Raw genomic sequence first — 23,233 nt, 5'->3', positions numbered from 1 at the left:
CATCAAGTAAACAGGTAAAGCACAGCATGTAGAATAAGCAACAGATTGCAGTGAGTTCCTTTGCATGAAGATATTTGGCATTTCAGAAGGAATTACGTTAATAAAAGCATCTGATTAAACACACTATTCTGCCAGTACGACAGCTTAATCTAAAAATAATTTGAGCTCTTACTTCTTAAGCAGCCAGCTTTAATGATTTCATAACCTTTGTCATACACTAAGAAACTAATTTTATTAGAATATATTTAAGTCGTCAAGCATTTACTGAATACCTATTATTAGCAAGGTGCTGTGTTAAGCTCTGCAGAGGATATAACTATGAATAAGAAATGGTTCTTCCCTCGGGGAAGATACAGAATGGTGAGACCGTCTCACATATTTATAAGCAAACCTAAGTCAAGACAGAAGCTATTAAATGCTGTAATAGTAAAAAGTCCAAAATGCTATGGAAGCAGAAATGAAGTAGAGTGTATACAGATCACAAAGCCCGAGGAAGGTCTTACGAAGAAGGCGGAATCTGAGCTGGGCTCGGAGAAAGGTGTAGGATGTTACCAGCAAGGTGGGGGCAAGGTCATTACAGGCCCAGCATAAGGAAAGAGGTAGAGAGAACGAAATTATAAGACATGTCCTGGGACAGCAAAGGGCCAGCCTCGTTAGAACAACTATCTTGAAAAGAAGTAGAAGGCAATACATCTAGAAAATTATGTTAGAGCAAGAATTTTGACAGTTTTAAGCATGGTGAGGAATTTAAACTATTCCAAAAGCATAGCCTATGTGGGAAGGGGGAGGTTTCTGAACAAAAGTAACAGCATGAAAGGATAGAAATTGGAAAGTAGGAGTGATTACAGGTAGTCCCCGATTATGGCAGGGTTCCATTCTGACAACTGTGTCATAAGTGGGTTCTGACATAAGTTGAATACCTCATTTTTTTTCATTATTATTGCCTTTTACTATTAGTAACTTTATAAATCCAACATTTACTTGTCTTTAGGGGTTGGAAACATTGGATATAAACACCTGAGAATGATAAAATCAGCAAATTACACACTGTAATGCTGTATGTAGTACATATTATTAATGATAAGATATACCAGAAAAAAAGGATAGTCTGTCATAACTCAACCATGTCATAAATTGGGGACTACCACCTGTACAATAGCCTGGGCAAGTGGAAATCAGACACTGGACCAAGAAAAAAGGCATAAGACTGAACCAGGAAGAATATCTGTGAAGATAACGGACAAAAAGCTAGTTAGAATTACCCCCAAAGGCTTTTTGGCATGAATCTCAGTTACACAGTAGGGAAAAAAAAAAAAAGAGAGAGAGAGAGAAAGAGAGGTAAGGTAGATAAACTCTATATTCTAGATCAGGCTGTTGTTAATTGCCATGAAGTCACTTCCAATCATGGCAACCTTAGGCCAGGAAATCAACAAATGCAGACTCTCAATCAGAGTAGCCTAGGGACGTTGCCTTTAATCATGGAAAACTGCATGATGGGCAAGCAGTGTTCAAAAAAGCTGACCTGAGGAGGTGGGGCCAAGATGGCAGAATAGGCAGAGGCTTCCTGTGGTCCCTCTTACAACAAAGACTGAAAAAAAACAAGTGTGTCGATTATGTATGACAATCTAGGAGCTCTGAACATCAAAGACAGAGTTGAGGAATTGGACTTTGTGGCAGGGGGAAACAGAGTGGCTTCAGAAACAGCAAAAGAGTGCCAGACCTGACCTAGCTGGCACCCTGCAGGCTGGAACATTGGGCACACCTGGGTTGAGGCAAGCAGTATTGCTCGGGACACGTTTTTACCTGGTTGGGACAAACTGAATGGTGGTGAGTCTGCACAAGGCTCCAGAGCCAGGGGAAGCAGTGCTGGATCTGTGAAAGGTAAGTGCAAGTGTCTAACCTATGATGTGGGACCAAAATAACCCTTCCTTCTCTGGGAAGTGTCTCTCTTCCTCTCACCTACCCCCTTCCCACTGTGCTCTACGGATTCAGATGAGTTCAGTGGTTCCTGTGCTCTCTGGGCCAGAAGTGGTACCCCTCATGCTGAGCCAGTCTCCCTGCTTTGAGGAGGGAACCAATAAACAAGTAAACAAAAAAGGAAACCACCAGCTCCCCTGAGCTGGGCCCTCAGGGCTAACCATGCCCAAACCAGTCCCAGGTTTAAAAAAAAAATTGCCACACCCTCTAACCCAGAAACTCAAGACAGGCACTGCCCTTTTGCCTAGGCACAAGCATAAGGAGTCTGTGGACTTCAAATGACTTTCACCCCTGCCTAGACCTGTGTGGGCCCATTCAATAGCAGAGGCCCTCATGAGCATAGTACAGCAAGGTATATACCTGAAGCCTATTTTCAACTGCAACTGCTAAGGGGGAGTGGCAGATTTGTGACATCTGAGACACCCCTGCCCACTATGCAGCATCCTCACCCACCCACATCAGGGGCCTGATGATTGGCAGCCCCACTACAACTAGCCACCCACAACAGAGGTCCAAGAATAAATGGTGCCTCCCAATCTTTACAGCCAACAGCTCTGGGTTTGCAAAGTCTGGCTGCAAAACCCATCCAGCTATGCTCTCTAGGGAACGGGGACATGCCTTCCACCTAGATGCTCAGGGGCAACTGTCATCCCCCTACCGTGCTCAACACATAACCTGCTACTGTAGCCAGATACCTGTGCCTACTCTAATCACCCCTACGTAGCCCTGCCCATCTAGGATGGCAAGTGAGAGTGTGCATCACATGCACAGTGACGGATTACCTGGACACCTGTGCCAAATGCACACAAGAAAAATAAATAGACTCCCTGGCTCACATACCTAGTAGCAGCTCTAACCACGTGATGACAGGATGTGAGAGCTTCAAAGACACCACTAATCGAAGTAGTTCACATGCCCAGCCTATTTGGGCATATCAAAACAAAACAAGAAGCTAGGACACAGTAAGAAAACAAAAAATAAATAAATACAATAACTTATTGATGGCTAGAGACAACAGTCGACATCAAGTCACATAAAGGGGCAGACCATGATGGCTCCAGCAAATGACCAAAACGTACAGCCAGGGAACCTCTTGGAGGAAAAGAAGGTCTTGAATTACTGGAGGTAGAATTCAAAAGATTAATATACACAGATCTTCAAGAGATCAGGAAGGAGATCAGGCAAAACACAGAACAAGCCAACAAACACAGACAAAGCAATAGAGGAATTTAGGAAGGCTATATACAAGAGCAAAATGACAAATTTAACAGGCTACTAGAATCCATAGAGAAACAGCAAATAGAAACCCAAAAGATTAACACTAAAATTTCAGAATTAGACAACTCAATAAAAAGTCGTAAGAGTAGAATTCAGGCAATGGAAGTCAGAATTCCTGAGACTGAAGATAAAGCATTTGATGCCAATTTATCCGAGGAATAATCAGATAAAACATTTAAAAAAAAAATGAAGAAATCCTAAGAATTATGTGTGACTCAATCAAGAGGAATGACCTATGAGTTATTGGAAGGGGATAACAGAAAATACAGAGAAATGTTTTTGAAGATTTGTTCACAGAAAACTTCCCTGATATCATGAAAGATGAGAAGATATGTATTCAAGAAGCTCAACGAAACCCTCACAGGGTAGATCCCAAAAGAAAGTCACCAAGACATAATCAAACTTTTCAAAACCAAAGATAAAGAATTTTAAGAGTGGCTAGGGATAAATGAAAAGTCACCTACAAAGGAGAATCAATAAGACTAAACTCTAACTACTCAGCAGAAACCATGGAGGCAAGAAGGCAATGGGTTGTCATAGATACAAGCCTTGAAGGAAAAAAATCGCCAGCTAAGAATTACATATCCACTAAAACTCTCTCTCAAATATGAAGGGGAAATTAGGACACTTCCAGATAAACAGAAGTTAAGGGAATTTGTAAAAACCAAACAAAAATCACAAGAAATAATAAAAGGAGTCCTCCAGTTAGAAAATCAGTTACATCAGATAATAACCCAAGACTAGAACACAGGACAGAACAAACGGATATCAACCCAGAGAGGGAAGTCACAAAAATAAGTCAAAGGTAAAACACTGAAAATAAGGAAACAGATGTCAATATGTAAAAGTGACAACATTAAAACAAAAAAGAGGGACTAAATAATATAGTCACAGAACTTTCATATGAATAGAAAGTTAAGGTGATATCAGGAAATAAAAGATTGGTTTAAACTTAGAAAAACAGAGGTAAATTTTAAATAACCACAAAGGAAATAAGCAAACTTACACACCAAAGTAAAAAAGATGAAAAACATAAGAACTCAGCAAATACAAAATCAACAATGAAAAAGATGAAAAGAAAACACATAAAGAAAAACAACTGAGCACAGAAAATTAAGTGGAACAAAAAAAGTGTCAAAAACACACACGCACAAAATATATCAAAATGACAGCACTAAACTCATACCAATCAATAATTACATTTACTGTAAATGGACTAAATGCATCAATAAAGAGACAATGGCAGAATGGATTAAAAAAAAGATCCATCTATGTGCTGCCTACAAGAGACACACCTCAAAGACACAAACAAGCTAAAACTCAAAGAATGGAAAAAATATATCAAGCAAAGAACAATGAAAAAATGCAGGAACGGCAATATTAATCTCTAACCAAATAGACTTTAAAGCAAAATCCGCCACAAAGGAATAGGAAGGACACTATATAATGATTAAAGGGTCAATACACCAGGACATAAATATTTATGCACCTAACGACAGGGCTCCAAAATACATAAAACAAACTCTAACAGCATTGAAAAGAGAAATAGACAGTTCCACAATACCAGTAGGAGACTTCGACACACAACTTTTGATGAAGGGCAGAACATCAAGAAAGAAGCTCATTAAGACATGGAAGATCTAAATGCCACAATCAATCAACTTGCTCTCATAGACGTATACAGAACACTTCACCCATCGGCAGCCAAGTATACTTTCTTTCCCAACGCACATGGAACATTGTCCAGAACAGAAGACGTATTAGGCCACAAGACAAACCTTAACAAAACCCAAAACATTGAAATATTACAAAGCATCTTTTCTGACTATAAAGCCATAAAAGTAGAAATCAATAGTGGAAAAAAGCAAGGAAAAAAAATCAAATACGTGGAAAGTGAATAACACCTTGCTCAAAAACTACCGGGTATAGAAGAAATCAAGGATGAAATAAAGGAACTCAGAGAATCAAATGAGAATGAAAACATATCCTACCAGAACCTTTGGGTCACAGCAAAAGCAGTACTCAGAGGTCAATTTATAGCAATAAATGCACACATCCAAAAAGAAGAAAGGGCCATAATCAAAACATGAACTCTACAACTTGAACAAATAGAAAGAGAGCAGCAAAAGGAGCCGTTGGGCACCAGAAGAAAGCAAATAATAAAAAATAGAGCAGAATTAAACGAAATAGAGAACAGAAAAACAATTGAAAAAGTCAACAAGACCAAAAGCTAGTTCTTTGAAAAGACTAACAAAATCAATAAACCATTGGCCAAACTGACAAAAGAAAAACAGGAAAGGAAGCAAATAACAAGAAAAAGAAATGAGATGGGTGATATCACAACAGACCCAACTGACATTTAAAAAATCTTAACTGAATACTGTGGAAAATTATGCTCCAACGAATTTGAAAACCTAGAGGAAATGGACAAACTTCTAGAAACACACTACCTACCTACCTAATACAAATCGAGGTAGAGCAACTAAATAAACTTATAACAAAGAAGAGAATGAAAAGATAATAAAAAAAACTCCCAACAAAAAACAGCCCTGGCCCTGACAGTTTAACTGGAGGGTTCTACTAAACTTTCACAAAAGAACTAACACTAGTATTACTAAAGGTATTTCAGAGCAGAGAAAAGGAAGGAATACTCCTAAACTCATTCTATGAAGCCAGTATAACCCTGATACCAAAACCAGGTAAAGACACAACAAAAAAAGAAAATTATAGGCCAATATCTCTCATGACCATAGATGCAAAAATCCTCAACAAAATTCTAGCCAATAGAATTCAACAACATATCAAAAAAATAATTCACCATGACCAAGTGGGATTCATACCAGACATACAGGGATGGTTCAACATTAGAAAAACCACCAATGTAGTCCATCACATAAATAAAACAAAAGATAAGAACCACATGATCTTATCAATCGATACAGAAACATTCGACAAAGTTTGACAAAGTCCAACACCCATTCATGACAAAAACTCTTAGCAAAATAGGAATAGAAGGGAAATTCCTCAACATAATAAAAGACATTCATACAAAGCCAACAGCCAACATCATCCTAAATGGAGAGAGCCTGAAAACATTCCCCTTGAAAACGGGAACCAGTCAAGGATGCCCTTTATCACCACTCTTATTCAACATTGTGCTGGAGGTCCTAGCCAGAGCAATTAGGCAACAGAAAGAAATAAAGGGCCTCCAAACTGGTAAGGAAGAAGTAAAAGTATCCCTATTTGCAGACGATATGATCTTATACACAGAAAACCCCAAAGAATCCACATGAAAACTACCGGAAGTGATAAAAGATTTGGGTAAATTGTCAGGATACAAGATAAATGTACAAAAATCAGTTAGATTCCTTTACACCAAAAAGGAGAATTTCAAAAAGGAAATCACCAAATCAATACCATTTACAATAGCTCCCAAGAAGATAAAATGCTTAGAAATAAATCTAACCAGAGACGTAAAAAACCTATACAAAGAAAATTACAAGACACTGTCTGGGTACTGTAAGAAACTGAAAGAACCCTACATAAGTGGAAAAATATACCTTGCTCAAGGATAGGACGACTCAACATTGTGAAAATGTCAATTCTACCCAAAGAGATCTACAGATACAATGCAATCCCAATCCAAATTCCATCAGCATCATATGGAAAGGGAAGAGGTCCTAGATAAGTAAAGCGTTACTGAAGAAGAAGAACAAAGTGGAAGGCCTCACACTACCTGATTTTAGAACTTATTATTTTGCCACAGTAGTCAAAACAGCGTGGTACTGGTACACAAACAGATACATAGACCAATGGAACAGAATTGAGAATACAGATGTAAATTCATCTACCTATGAGCAGCTGATATTTGACAAAGGCCCAAAGTCTGTTGAGTGGGGAAAAGACAGTCTCTTTAACAAGTGGTGTTGGCATAGCTGAATTTGCAAAAAAAAAATGAAACAAGATCCATACCTCACAGCATGTACGAAAACTAACTCAAAATGAATCAAAGACCTAAACATAAATTCTCAAACGATAAAGCTCATGGAAGAAAAAATAGGGACAATGCTAGGAGCCCTAATATATGGCATAACAATGCAAAACATAACTAACAATGCACAAATACCAGAAGAGAAACTAGATAATCGTGAGCTTCTAAAAATCAAACACTTATGCTTATCGAAAGACTTTATCAAAAGAGTAATAAGACTACCTACAGACTGGGAAAATTTTTTTGGCTATGGCATATCCAGAAAGGGTCTAATCTCTAAAATCTACAAGATATTGCAACAGCTCAACAACAAAAAGACAAATAACCCAATTAAAAAATGGGTAAAGGATATGATCAGGCACTTCACTGAAGAAGACATTCAGGCAGCTAAGAGATACATGAGGAAATGCTCATGATCATTAGCCATTAGAGAAATGCAAATCAATACTGCAGTAAGATACCATGACGCCTCAACAAGGAAGGCACTAATCCAAAAAACACAAAATAATAAATGTTGGAGAGGTTGTGGAGAGACTGGAACACTTGTGCACTGCTAGTGGGAATGTAAAATGGTACAACCACTTTGGAAATCAATATGGGACTTCCTTAAAAAGCTAGAAATAGAACTACCATACGATCCAGCAATCCCACTCCTTGGAATATATCCTAGAGAAACAATAGCCGTCACATGAATAGATACATGCACACCCATGTTCATTGTAGCACTGTTCAAAACAGCAAAAAGATGGAAACAACCTAGGTGAAGAGATAAAAAAATTATGGTACATACACACTGTGGAATATTAAGCTACAATAAAGAGTAATGAATAATCCAAGAAACATCTCAGAACATGGATGAATCTGGAGGACATTATGCTGAGTGAAATTAGTCCAGTGCAAAAGGACAAATATTGTATGAGACCACTATTACAAGAACTCAAAAAAACATTTAAACACAGAAGAAAACATTATTTGATGGTTACGAGAATGGAGAGAGAGGGAGAGTGGAATTCACTAACTAGATAGGAGACAAGAATCATCTTGGGTGACGGCAAGGACAACACACAACACAGGGGAAGTCAGCACAACTGGATTAAACCAAGAGCTAAGAAGTTTCCTGAATAAAACCAAACACTCTGAGGGACTGAGTAGCTGGGGCTGGGGTCTGGGGGCCATGGTTTCAAGGGATATCTAGGCCAATTGGTATGACAAGGTTTACTAAGAAAATGTTCTGCAGCCCAATGGTGAGTGGTGTCTGTGGTCTTAAAAGCTTGCAAGCAGCCATCTAAGATACATTAACTGGTCCCAACCCACTTGGAGCACAGGAGAATGAAGAGCACCAAAGACACAAAGAAAATATTAGCCGAAGAGACAAAAGGGCCACTTAAACCAGAGACTCCATCAGCCTAAGACCAAAAGAACTAGATGGTGGCCAGCTACCGCCAATGACTGCCCTGACAGGGAACACAACAGAAAGTCCCTGACTGAGCGGGAGAAAATTGTGGAATAGAACTCAAACTCACATAAAAAGACTAGACTTATGAGTCAAAATTGACTAGACAGCACTGGGTTTGGTTTGGTTTTTTGAATGGTCTGACTGAGACTGGTGGAACCCCTGAGCCCATGGCCCTCAGATGTGCTGTTAACCCAGAACTAAAAGTATTTCTGAAGACCACTCTTCAGACAAAGATTAGACTGGACTATAAAACATAAAATAATACTCATGAATTCTGTGCTTCTTAGTTCAAGCAGATACACAAAACCGAGTCAGCAGCTCCTGTCCAGAGGCAGGATGAAAAGGCAGGAAGGGACAGAAAATGGTTGAATGGACATGGGAAATCTGGTGTGGAAAGGGGGAGTGTGCTGTCACATTGTAGGGATTGCAGCTGGTGTCACATGCAATACGTGTATACAAATTTTGTATGAGAGATTAACTGGAGCTGTAAACTTTCACCTAGGGTACAATATAAAGAAAAAAATTAAAAAAGAAAAAAAAAGGTAACCTAAAATTGGGAAAGAAAAGATGATCCAGGTATGGTATTCACAGTGATTGATTGGATCTGATTAATCTAGTCCTTATGGAAACAACTGTGTCTAAAAATGTCACCTGACTGGAGAGCATTTTAAGTGAGTATCCAGTTGCAAAGTTTGGTTCTGGTCTCAACAACTGTGAATTCAAGAGATTTCTATAATAAAGGTCAAAAACTCAGATTCAAATCCTGCCTCTCACCAACTAACAGTGTGACCCTGAAAACTAAATCAAACCAGTTGTCAATTTCAACTCATGGCAACCCCAAGTGTGTTAGAGAGCTTGCTCCACAGGGTTTTCAAGACTGTGACCTTTCTGAAGCAGTGTGCCAGGCCTTTCTCCTGAAGTATCTCTAGATGGGTTTGAACCACCAACCTTTCAGTTAGCAGTCAAGTGCTTAACTGTATATACCACCCAGGGATACCGAACAAGTTGTCATCATCAAGTCTATTCTAACTCATGGCAACCCATGTGTGCAGTGTAGAACCGCACTCCATAGTGCTTAAATGTGATAATCCTTTGCTCAACTGTAGTATGTTGACAATAATACCTACCTCATTTAATTATTATGAAGTCTAGAGGAAACAATATATGTAGAAGGGCCCAGAACATAGTAGAAATACAGCAATATTGGTATTGTGGCTTCCTGTTTGTTTTCTTTTAAATTCCCTTGAATTGAAGTGGCATCAACCACTTACAAACCCAATCCATTGAGTCTGATGTTTGGGCACAGTGCAGTTTTGTTGCATTATGAGATGAAGGCCACATGGTCATGCTTTTTAAGTGAGAGATTCTGATTACTGCTACATTCCAAGTTGACACATTACAAGAGGGCAAAATAAGAATATAATTTAGATTCTATGTGACCCACTATTTTATCCACTTCTCACTTGCCTGTTCTTGCTGTCAGGACTTTTTCTTACATGTGTGTCAGAATTCTTAAAGATAGGGAAGCCAGAGCTGCTTGGTGGGCATAGAATAAAGAAGCTGCCTTTGAGCCACGGTGTTGTGAGAGTATGGTGAACATGAAGCAGCGGAGGGAAATATGCCAAACTGAATGAGAGCCAGAAAGGACAGGAAATGCACCTTTTACTTAGAAAGGTTTACCTGCTTCTAGTAAACGGAACCACCACTGTCTGTGAGTTTGTCATACTGTGGTGGCTTGCATGTTGCTACAATGCTGGAAGCTATGCTACTGGTATTTCAAATACCAACAGAGTTATCCATAGTAGACAGATTTCAGTGGAGCTCCCAGGCTAAGAATAGGAAGAAAGACCTGGCAGCCTACTTAGCCAATGAAAACCATATGAGTCATAAAGAGCATTGTCGACTCACTTGCTTTGGACATGTCATCAGAAGGGATCAATCACTAGAAGAGGACATCATGTCTGGTGAAGTACAGGGCCACAAGGGCAAGAGAAGCCCTCAGTGAGATGGACTGGCACAACAGCTGCAACAATGGACTTGATCATGCCAACGATCATGAGGATGGTGCAGGACAGGACAGTGTTTCGTTTCATTGTACATAAGGCCACCAAGAGTCAGAGCTGACTCAATGGCAGCTATCTATCTACCTAAAAAAGGGAAAGGCATACTGGAAGAGAGGAAGCTGACTGACAAGCCTTTGCTGGGAAAGGAAAATAGGCAGCGAGGTTGAACAGATCTGGGTCTATACCTTCTCCTCACTTTGATTGTCTCATTATCCAACATTTCCCATTTATGACAATAGTACAAAAATCTACTATCTTACTATTTTGAGGATTAACAACATAGATCTGGGAGTAACAAACTTGGAGTTGCGAGGCGAGAGTAACGCTGGCTGTGATGGTTAAGATTATGTGTCAACTTGTCTGGGCCATATTCTCAGTGGTTTGGCAGTTATGTAATGATGTAATTTGGCGGTTATGTAATGATGTACTCATCCTCCATTTTGTGATCTGATGTGGTTATCCTTCATTTTTGCATGACACCTATTTTGTATAGCAACCTGGTCTTTGGAACCAAACCGTGTCGAAAAGTGAGGAGAGGGTGTGCATACTTTTTCTCCTGAAAATTAAATTTTACTTGTTGAAGATCATTCAAAAGTGGTTGCAGCAGTATATCAACAGGGAACTGCCAGAAATTCAAGCCAGATTCAGAAGAGGACTTGGAACCAGGAATATCATTGCTGATGTCAAATGGATCCCTGGCTGAAAGCAGAGAATACCAGAAAGATGTTTACATGTGTTTTATTGACTATGCAAAGACATTAGACTGTGTGGGTCATAACAAATTATGGATAATGTTGCAAAGAATGGGAATTCTGAAACACTTAATTGTGCTCATGAGGAATCTGTACATGGATCAAGAGGCAGTTGTTTGAACACAACAAGTGGACACTGCATGGTTTAAAGTCAGGAAAGATGTCTGTCAGTGTTGTATCGTTTCACCATACCTATTCGATCTGTATGCTGACCAAATAATCCAAGAAGCTGGACTGTATGAAGAAGAACAGGGCATCAGGATTGGAGGAAGACTCATTAACAACCTACGTTATGCAGATGACACAACCTTGCTTGCTGAAAGTGAAGAAGACTTGAAGCACTTACTGATGAAGACCAAACACCACAGCCTTCAGTATGGATTGCACCTCAACATAAAGAAAACAAAAATCCTCACGACTGGACCAATGAGCAACATCATGATAAACGGAGAAGAGACTGAAGTTGTCAAGGATTTCATTTTACTTGGATCCACGATCAACAGTCAAGAAATCAAGATGCATTGCATTGGGCAAATCTGCTGCAAAGGATCTCTTTAAAGTTTGAAAAGCAAAGATGTCACCTTGAAGACTAAGGTGCGCCTGACCCAAGCCATGGTATTTTCAATCACATCACATGCATGTGAAAGCTGGGCAGTGAAAAAGAAGACCGAAGGAGAATTGACGCCTTTGAATTGTGGTGTTGGTGAAGAATATTGAATAATCCATGGACTGCCAAAAGAGTGAACAAATCTGTCTTGCAAGAAGTACAACCAGAATGCTCCTTAGAAGCAAGGATGGCAAGACTGCGTCTTACATACCTTGGACAGGTTGTCAGGGAGGATCAGTCCCTGGAGAAGGACATCACGCTTGGTAAAGTACAGGGTCAGAGGAAAAGAGGAAGACCCTCAAGGAGATAGATTGACACAGTGGCTGCAACAATGGACTGATTCAAGCATAACAATGATTATGAGCATGGCGCGGGACGGAGCAGTGTTTCGTTTTGTGGTACACAGGGTCGTTATGAGTCGGAACTGACTCGAGGCACCCAACAACAACACCAACATGACCTGCAAAGAGCCCTAGTGGTGCAATGATTAAGCACTCGGCTGCTAACCAAAAGGTCATGGTTCAAACCCACCAGTGACTCCAAGGGAGAAAAGACCTGGCAATCTGCTCTAGTAAGGATTACAACGTGGGAAACGATATCGGCAGTTCTACTGTGTCCTATAGGGTCACTACAGGGTCACTGTGAATCAGAATTGACTGGACGGCAAATAATAACAACAACCATGAGCTACACATGTCAGGTGCTTATGCTAATGATTCCTGGTTGATGATGCAGTTTTGTTCTTTCTGTCTAAATACATATCTCAGTGGTTTGCTAGACAGAAAAATACTGCATTCTGTGGGCCAACGTGACAATGACAGCTGGAAGTAGCACCTCTTCTACTCTTCGAATTCTAGACAACTGACCAGAGTAGACTTATATATCTATAAAATGGGAAAGGATAGCAACAGGCATCATTTCTCCTTTGGCTGCCAGGAAAATTTTTTTTTCATAATCTTCATCATCAATACTAGAAACATTTATAACCCCACAAATACTCGCAGAATACATATTCTTAATAACTTTTCCAAAGTACTTCTCCTGACATGTCTAAGACATTTTTATCCACCGAGGTAGCATTGTTGAAGACTTTGAGCCAGATTCTAAAGCCATGTTTACACTCGCTGTTTAATTTAAACTAAGCTTCTCTCTGCAGAGTGCTTGCTAAAGCCCTGCATACCCTTTGGGGCTCTGTCAGTGACACTGTTGGGTATAGCTTGGTCAGGGTCTAAATTCAGAAGGCAGTGAAACTGGAAGATAACCCAAGAATGCCATTAGGCCTGCCGTGCCAGCAGAGAGAGAGAGGACAGGAGAGAAGAGAGCACAGGAGAGGTGAAGTGAGGGGAGGAAAGCGGAGGAGGGGGGGAGGTACAGCCATTCACTCAGCAACAGGGATGGGGGGGAGAACTGATAGGTTATGGACCCAGCCCAGGAACTTCCTACCCAAGAGCCCAGATTATGCAGTGCAAGCCCCCACCCCAGGGAGCTGGAGTACAATTCTTCCTTTACAATAAAAATATGGCACAGACTATATAGTGTTCTCAATCACACAACATGATGCATGTAATTGGTTTTATTGAATTCTACATGTGAAAGATGTTGAACTGGCAAATGGTGCATTCTTTGTATTTTTACAATAAAAATAATTTTTTTAAAAAATATTTTAAATCACTTTTAAAACAAACCATTTTAATCGCAAACACTGTGTTCTATTTGCTGCCGTGACCAAAGAGCAGCAGTGAGTTTTGGTCAAAGGCCGGGATCTGGTAAAGCCAAGCTCTGATCCATCTCCAGGAAGTCCTTCAAATTTCTTCTTGAACAACCCACCCCAAACTCCACTAACCAAAAACTTACATAAAATTCTACTTAAGAACTTTGTCATGCACCAAATTCTGTAAGAAATTTCTAAGAAAATTAATACACTTTTCAAAGTTGGTTCAAGCCTGCTTTCCTTTGTGGTCACCAAGTTCCAGTGGATCCACAGAGTGTCCCAACCATTTATTTGACATTTTTTGACTTTTTGCATTGTGTGGTTAGGTAACTCCCTTCAGTGTTATTTGTTGTTTTCAGTTTTATTTTTCTGATTATAAAATTAATTCAGAGGCACTGTGTAAGAGTGGTTAATTTCCTGTGCTTTTTTTAAAAATAATATTTTATCGTGTTTTTGATGAAGGTTTATACAGCAGTTTAGGCTCTCCTTCAACAATTTCTACACAAATTGTTCAGTGACATTGGTTACCTTCTTCACGATGTGTGAAATTTCTCAATATGTCCATTCTGGTTGTTCTATTTTCATTAAACTAGTTTCCCTGCCCCCTTACGTTCTCATCTTTATTTTAAAGTAATTGTTGACTGTTCGGTCTCATTTAGTTTTTTAAAGGAGAATAGTACTCATGGGTTATATTCTTTATTTTGTGAGCTTTGTTTTGGGGGCTAGTTTAGGTTCAAGGCTTAAAGAGTATATTAGCAATAGTCTTGGGGAGTCCACCAGTCTCAACTAGTCCAGTAAGTCTGTTTTTTGTTTGTTTAAGGAATTTGAGGTTCTGGTCTACATTTTTTTATTACCATTCTAGCAGGAGTCATCTATTGTGGCCCTGATTGCAATGGTCAGAAGTTTCTCACCAACCCTGGGGTCCTGTATTTTCTACAATGAATAGAGTTACATTCATAACCAGAAACATGAAGTGGTTTTGTTTGCTTTTTTTTCCCCAAAGATAATTCCGGGGAGAGTATGGAGGATAGATTGGAGGATGGTGTAACCATTTTCATGAAAGACCAGTGAGAGGCTCTTAGAACAGTTCAGACACGAGCTTGAAGATGGAACTTACACACTGCTAGTAGGGATTCAGCCATGTTACGGTTAATCAGTAGGTAGTGGAATGGACTTTGAGCCAATGCTCTTCTTGGTAATGCAATATGTTGAGTAGTAAGAAGATTGCTTCTTTTACAGAAGTGAAACAGTGCAGAGTTCTACAGATTCTGTTTCTAAGAAGACAAATAAGAGAGAAAATGAGAGCAGGAATTCATTTTAATTCAATAAATATTTATCAAAAACATGCTAGTGGTGATGAGCTAGGCACCATTTAGGGTAGCAAGGAAGGAGAGGGAAAAATAAAGATAAATAACACAGGGACCTGCCCTCCACAACTAGTTGAGGAAATAGTCACAGAAGCAATTAAATCAAGATTGAATGAAGTAAGTGTTGTCATACTAATTGCTGTGTTATTCATTCTAACTGAGACGATCATGGAGGAAGTACCATTTGAGCCAAACTTTAAAGAAGAAGTCTAAAGACTTCTTGGAGATGAGAGAGTGGAGCATGAAGACTAAGAAGGACACTTGTCTGAAAACACAACTGCACTCGGAAGGACCGCTATAGCTCTTCTTTTCTGTGCCAGGCAATGCACTAATGTCTAGGGATACAATGTGAAGAAAACAGGCTCAGTCCCTCTCCTCACAGACCTCATCAACTAGTGTTGGATATAGACATTAATAAAATAATTACACATATATATATAAATACGTAATGAAATTATGTATATATACTTCCCTTATCAATAAGCCACTTCCTTTCCCTTCATCCACCCTTATAGCCCAGGAGAAGAGAGCTAGATAAAAGACTCCTTGGGACGAAAAGACTATGACATAGACAAATCCTGCTAGACAGAAAGCAAAAGTGAAAGTCTATCTCATCCATCCTAGTTGATTATAGAGAGAAGAAGGAGGCAAAAGCAGTACTAACTGGTTAGACAATTATATCCTAGTCTTTCTTCCTCTCAAGGAGGAATCCGAGAGGAGAAATTATGATAGGAATGTTCAGAGAGCAGGACACTGGGAATATTCGCATAGTTGTCAAGTCAATCCCGACTCATAGTGACTCTATAGGACAGAGTAGAACAGTCCCATAGGGTTTCCAAGAAGCAGCTGGTGGATTTGAATGGCCAACCTTTTGGTTAACAGCTGAACACTTAATCACTGCGCTACCAGGGCTCCACTAATGGCATACTTCCCTGAGCATAGCTCTAGGAGAAGTCCCATTGAGGTCATTTCCAGCATTGAAAAGAAGGCATGGTAGCATTTAAAGAGACAAATCTGAGGTCCAAATTCCCATATACCCTAATAAGGGGGTATGAAGTTGCTAAGAAATCCCAACATCCTTACTAAATTAATCAGGACAGGCTAGGTTATGATGCTATAACAAACAACCTCAAAAATCTCAGGCATAACACACAAAAAAGATATATTTCCTGCTCATGCAAAAGTAGCTGCACCACCAGGCAATTTTACAGAACAACAGCCCTCAATATGAAGACTCAGTGATCCAAGACACTTTTATCTGGTTGCTCTGCCATCTTCACATGGGAAGCTACTGAAAGGTTTAATCACCTTTGAAGACATCTCCCTCTCAGAGGCTATCCACCTGGGATGGACTTCAATTGATCTAAGTATAGCCTACAATGGGTAAAATGCTTACAAGTCCCAATGACTGAAGTGAACCTCCATCTCTACAATGAAATGGTATACAGTAAAACCTCTCTCTTCTTTCTCTTTTGCTTTCATGAGTTCCTCTGCCCATTTGCCCTGACAGTCAAAAGAAAATAAAATCAGAGACAGGTAAATATTCTTCTTTCCTTCTTTTCTAGTGACCAAGTGGGTATGCTGAATAATGTAGGTCTTCTTTTTTTTTTTTTCCTAAAAAGAGTCAAAAATCTCTTATTAAGATTTATGTTATCTACATACCCAATAATTGCTCCAATTTTGCAAATCGGGTTATAATATAATTATAAACACCCAATGTGGTTCAAATTGCCTCTTTCAGTTTCAGGCAATCAGGAAGATGGTGTTAATTTGCTGTGCTATTGCTCAGTGTGCCTTTGGGGCCATTAAAATAAATGTTACATCACAACAACACACAGCATACTGAAACATAGGGAACTCATGGCCCTGAAAATTTCAGAGTATCACTTAGCACTCACATCACATAAGCCTCATTTCAAGTCTCCCCAATCATGGAGAGCAAGAGGCCTGTTAACAGATATTTGGGCTCTCAAGGGAAGGATGGGATTTAAGAATACAGATTCCAAAATTCCCGTGTTGAGGTGGCCATGTCTCTGCTCTCTAACAAGTAGACTTAAATATAAGAGAGACCCTTCCTTTTCCTTGAGATTATATGGACTTAAAATTCAAACTTTAGTGTTGATGAATGACCCTGAGTAGAAGTAGAGGAAAAGGATTAAGATTATAATCTCCCTGGTGTTCCTTTTCCTCTTAGTAATGATCCCTTTCCTTCCCTAAGACATGATGGAGACAGGGGTGATAGTGAAGGAGTGTGGTGGGACAAGCATGCATAATGTTAATAATCTCTCTTTGTTTTCATAGAGTTTTACAGTTTACAAGGCACTTTCATACACCTCATGAGATTCTCAAAAAACATGAACTAAAGTAGACAGAGTTTTCCCTGTCTTTCAAATGGGGAAACAAAATAAAGCCCAGTGGAGAGAAATGATTGACACAAGATTATGTCACTCATGAGAATAGGAGCCAGAAATAGACTCAGGCTCCTGGTGCCTAAGCCAGTGCTCTTGCCACTACTTCATAGCCATACTCTGATCAAGGATTCTGTTTCCAATGGTGGTTTCAAAAATATCCAAGTGAGAAACCAAGGAAATTTTCCCTCATGGAATTAAATTAAAAAGATGAAGTATGTTGCCTTAAAATCCCCAACTCTTCTGCCACCCTTGGAAAAGAAACACAAGTGAAATGATGGTTATCATAGGAATTCACTAGGTCTTAGGCTGATAGGTAGATGATAAGAGTGTTTTGTAAGGAATATTGCAGATATGATGGTATGTCTGTGATATTTTCCCAAGACAGGTGCATTGGAGACCACGACTTCATATAGAACAAGAACTTTCTAACCATTTTCTTTCTCCTTTTCTTTCTTCTGCCTTCCTCCACGTATTATTAATCATGAGCTCTTTGTGAGAAACATGATCTAGTGCATTCGTCATTTTCAAAGTGACCTTCTAAGGATACTGATGGGTGCTCCTGAGAAACACGATAGGGTCATGAAACCACCACTGACATACAGTGTTCTTATTTTCATATAAAAATAGCTACTTTTAGGGACATACTTAAGTGGAAAAACATACCTTGCTCATGGATAGGAAGACTTAACATAGTAAAAATGTCTATTCTACCAAAAGCCATCTATACATACAATGCACTTCCGATCTAAATTCCAATGTCCTTTTTTAATGTGATAGAGAAACAAATCACCAACTTCATATGGAAGGGAAAGAAGCCTCGGATAAGCAAAGCATTACTGAAAAAGAAGAAGAAAGTGGGAGGCCTCACTCTACCTGATTTCAGAACCTATTATACAGCCACAGTAGTCAAAACAGCCTGGTGCTGGTACAACAACAGACACATAGACCAGTGGAACAGAATTGAGAACCCAGATATAAATCCATCCACATATGAGCAGCTGGTATTTGACAAAGGCCCAGTGTCAGTTAATTGGGGAAAAGATAGTCTTTTTAACAAATGGTGCTGACATAACTGGATATCCATTTGCAAAAAAATGAAACAGGACCCATACCTCACACCATGCACAAAAACTAACTCCAAGTGGATCAAAGACCTAAACATAAAGACTAAAATGATAAAGATCATGGAAGAAAAAATAGGGACAACCTTAGGAGCCCTAATACAAGGCATAAACAGAATACAAAACATTACCAAAAATGATGAAGAGAAACCCGATAACTGGGAGCTCCTAAAAATCAGACACCTAATGCTCATCTAAAGACTTCACCAAAAGAGTAAAAAGACCACCTACAGACTGGGAAAGAATTTTCAGCTATGACATCTCCGACCAGCGCCTGATCTCTAAAATCTATATGATCCTGTCAAAACTCAACCACAAAAAGACAAACAACCCAATCAAGAAGTGGGCAAAGGATATGAACACACACTTCACTAAAGAAGATATTCAGGCAGCTAACAGATACATGAGAAAATGCTCTCGATCATTAGCCATTAGAGAAACGCAAATTAAAACTACGATGAGATTCCATCTCACACCAACAAGGCTGGCATTAATCCAAAAAACACAAAATAATAAATGTTGGAGAGGCTGCGGAGAGATTGGAACTCTTATACACTGCTGGTGGGAATGTAAAATGGTACAACCACTTTGGAAATCTATCTGGCGTTATCTTAAACAGTTAGAAATAGAACTACCATACAAGCCAGAAATCCCACTCCTCGGAATATACCCTAGAGAAACAAGAGCCTTCATACAAACAGATATATGCACACCCATGTTTATTGCAGCTCTGTTTACAATAGCAAAAAGCTGGAAGCAACCAAGGTGTCCATCGACGGATGAATGGTTAAATAAATTGTGGTATATCCATACAATGGAATACTACGCACCGTTAAAGAACAGTGACGAATCTGTGAAACATTTCATAACATGGAGGAACCTGGAAGGCATTATGCTGAGCGAAATTAGTCAGAGGCAAAAGGACAAATATTGTATAAGACCACTATTATAAGATCTTGAGAAATAGTATAAACTGAGAAGAACACATACTTTTGTGGTTACGAGGGGGAGAGGGAGGCAGGGTGGGAGAGGGTTTTTTACTGATTAATTAGTAGATAAGAACTGCTTTAGGTGAAGGGAAGGACAGTACTCAATACATGGAAGGTCAGCTCAACTGGACTGGACCAAAAGCAAAGAAGTTTCCAGGATAAAATGAATGCTTCAAAGGTCAGCGGAGCAAGGGCGGGGGTTTGGGGACCATGGTTTAAGGGGACTTCTAAGTCAATTGGCAAAATAATTCTATTATGAAAACATTCTGCATCCCACTTTGAAATGTGGCGTCTGGGGTCTTAAATGCTAACAAGCGGCCATCTAAGATGCATCAATTGGTCTCAACCCACCTGGATCAAAGGAGAATGAAGAACACCAAGGTCACACGATAACTAAGAGCCCAAGAGACAGAAAGGGCCACATGAACCAGAGACCTACATCATCCTGAGACCAGAAGAACTAGTTGGTGCCCGGCCACAATCGATGACTGCCCTGACAGGAAGCACAACAGAGAACCCCAGAGGGAGCAGGAGATCAGACCCCAAATTCTCACGAAAAGACCATACTTAATGGTCTGACTGAGACTAGAGGAATCCCAGCAGTCATGGTCCCCAAACCTTCATTCTCCTTTGGCCCAGGACAGGAACCATTCCTGAAGACAACTCATCAGACATGAAAGGGACTGGACAGTGGGTAGGAGAGAGATGCTGATGAAGAGTGAGCTAATTATATCAGGTGGACACTTGAGACTGTGTTGGCATCTCCTGTCTGGAGGGGGAATGGGAGGATAGAGAGAGTTGGAAGCTGGCAAAATTGTCACGAAAGGAGAGACTGGAAGAGCTGACTCATTAGGGGGAGAGCAAGTGAGAGTACGGAGTAAGGTGTATATAAACTTATATGTGACAGTCTGACTTGATTTGTAAATGTTCACTTGAAGCTCAATAAAAGTTAATAATAATAAAAAAAAGCTACCTTTAGGATCTATTTCCAGTAAGAAGGAAAAGACCTATCTTTTTCTGGTCTAACACTTGGATCCTAAAAATGTGTTGAAAGACTTTTTGCTTTGGATATATACTTTTTAGAAATGAACTGTTGAGTCAGTTAGTATCATTGGTCCTATCCATGATGATAATACAAATAAATGTACAGGTGATTCTCAGTTCAGCTGTGGGGGCAGGAGGTAAGCTGCAGGATCTGTCGGTTGATGCAAGGCCCTTGTAGAGGGGACTGGAAGTCCTGTTTTCCAAAGATTAACACTTCAGCTTTCGGCCACTGATAACTACTGTCACATATATGTCATTTTTTGATGTACAAATAGGAGTTAGAGAAAAAAATCTTGGTGCTGGGAGAGGGAGAATAGTAGCCCTGGTGGAATAACACAAAGGAAGTCTGAGCTAGGTTTCTGACAAGAGGATGAAGATAGTAAGAAGGAGGTGAGGGGGTGTCTGCCACAGAAGAAGTCATCTCCAGCAAGTACATCCTTGGAGTACATCTGCCTTCCCCAGCTCACGCCCAAGCCTAGCATATAATTTGACTCATCAACACATTGTCATCATCAACATCATCCACTTCAAATGTCAATAAAAATAAATTGCTGATCATAAGTCAGCTATGTTAACACATTTGGGAAGCCAAAGGAAAGCTTTTATCTTGTTTTCATGTATCAGTTGTAGCTGCCAAATAAGCCCTCGGGTCTAAAGAAACCCAAGTGGACCTAAGAAATAAGAACAAAGCGCTGAGTTCAATGACAAATCCAAAATCTATGCCTTCAACTTTCCATTTTCCTTTTGTATGATTGGTCTCTCCACTCATCCTAACCTCTCTTATCACTTCATTTGGAAATGATGATGATGATGACAATGACACTTAACATAATCCAGCTTCCACTTTGCTTCTGCAAATGTGAGCCTCCGGCAGCCAAAGAAATGTGGTTTGCTAGTAGGAATTATAGTCGCTGGGTGTACCAAATAGTTAAACACTCGACTACTAGCCGAAAGGTTGGCAGTCGGAACACACCCAGGGGAGTCTCAGATATTTTAGGTTTGAGGTTTCAAGGTTATCTAAAAGCAATAGTTTCAGGGGTTCATCCACCCTCCATGGCTCAGGGAAGTCTGGTGTTCATGAGAATTTGAAATTCTGGTCTGCATTTCCCCCCTTTTGATCAGGGTTCTTCTAAAGAATGTTAGATCAAAATGTTCAGTAATCGCAGCTGGGGATCATCCAATTCTTCTGGACTCATGGCAAAGGAGGCAGTTGTTCATGGAAGCAATTAGCCACACATTCCATATCCTCCCCCTATTCCCAACTGCTCCAGGTAAAAAGCGTCCAGTCGCTGTGCCATGAATGGCCACTTGCAAGCTTTTAAGACCCAGGTACTACACAACATACTAGGAAGTTGGGCAGAAGGACTGGACATGTTATTAGATCAATTAACTGGGATGTCCCATGAAAATATGACCCTAAACTTCCAAACCAAGGAACCGAATCCCAGGAGGTGTTTGGTTGTACATAAGCAGCCTCAGCAGCTATTCTTTTTTTATTTTATCTTTGCTGTAAATACATATTACACAACTTTTGCTAATTCAACTTTTTACAGGTGTACAGCAATTGACAGCAATTACAGTAATTAGCTGTGCAACTCTACCCTTAATGCAATTTTTCAATCACCATTAACCCCTCTTTTCCCCCTCCCTCCCACCCCTAGCAACCACTAATAAACTTTGGTCTCTAATCATTTGTCTTTTCATATAAGTGATGTCATACAGTATTTGTACTTTTGAGATTGGCTTGTTTTGCTCAGTACAATGTCTTCCAGCTCCATCCATATGGTAGCATATATCAAGACTTCATTTCTCCTACTGGCGGAGCAGTATTCCGTTGTATATACATATATACAACATTTTGTTTATCTATTCATCTGTTGATGAGATTTTAGGCTGTTTTCACCTTTTGGCTGTTGTGAATAGTGCTGCAATGAATATTGGTGTGCAAGTCTCTTTTTGAGTCTCTGCTTTCAAGTCTTTTGGGTAGAGACCTAGGAGTGGGATTGCTGGGTCATATGGTATCTTAAGTATTTTTTAGTGAACATATGTTTTTATATGTATGCACTTCTTTCCCTAGACACCCAAGTGTGGACCTGCTGGGCCATTGGGGATGCACATACTCAGCTTAGGTAGATGCTGACAAACAGTTTTCCAACATGATTATCCTATTTTACATTCACGCTAGCACTGCATAGAGTTCCAGTTTCTCCACGTACTCCCAACCCTTGTTATTTTCCATCTTAGCTATTTCAGTGAGTATGTTCTACTCACGTCTTTTGCCTATTTTTTCTATTGAGTTAACTTTTTGTTCTTACAAATTTGTTGGAGTTCTCTATATGTTCTGATATGAGTCCTTTGTCAGATATAAGCATTGTCAGTATTTTCTCCCATCCTGTGCACTGACTTTTCACTCTCTTAATGGAGTTTTTGATTAAATAAGAATTTTTTAAAATACACTTAAAATAC

Source organism: Elephas maximus, chromosome 3 (assembly GCF_024166365.1).
Source record: "Elephas maximus indicus isolate mEleMax1 chromosome 3, mEleMax1 primary haplotype, whole genome shotgun sequence".
NCBI lineage: Eukaryota > Metazoa > Chordata > Mammalia > Proboscidea > Elephantidae > Elephas > Elephas maximus.
The sequence above is the reverse complement of the archived record's forward strand: the minus strand, read 5'-3'. Positions refer to the sequence as shown.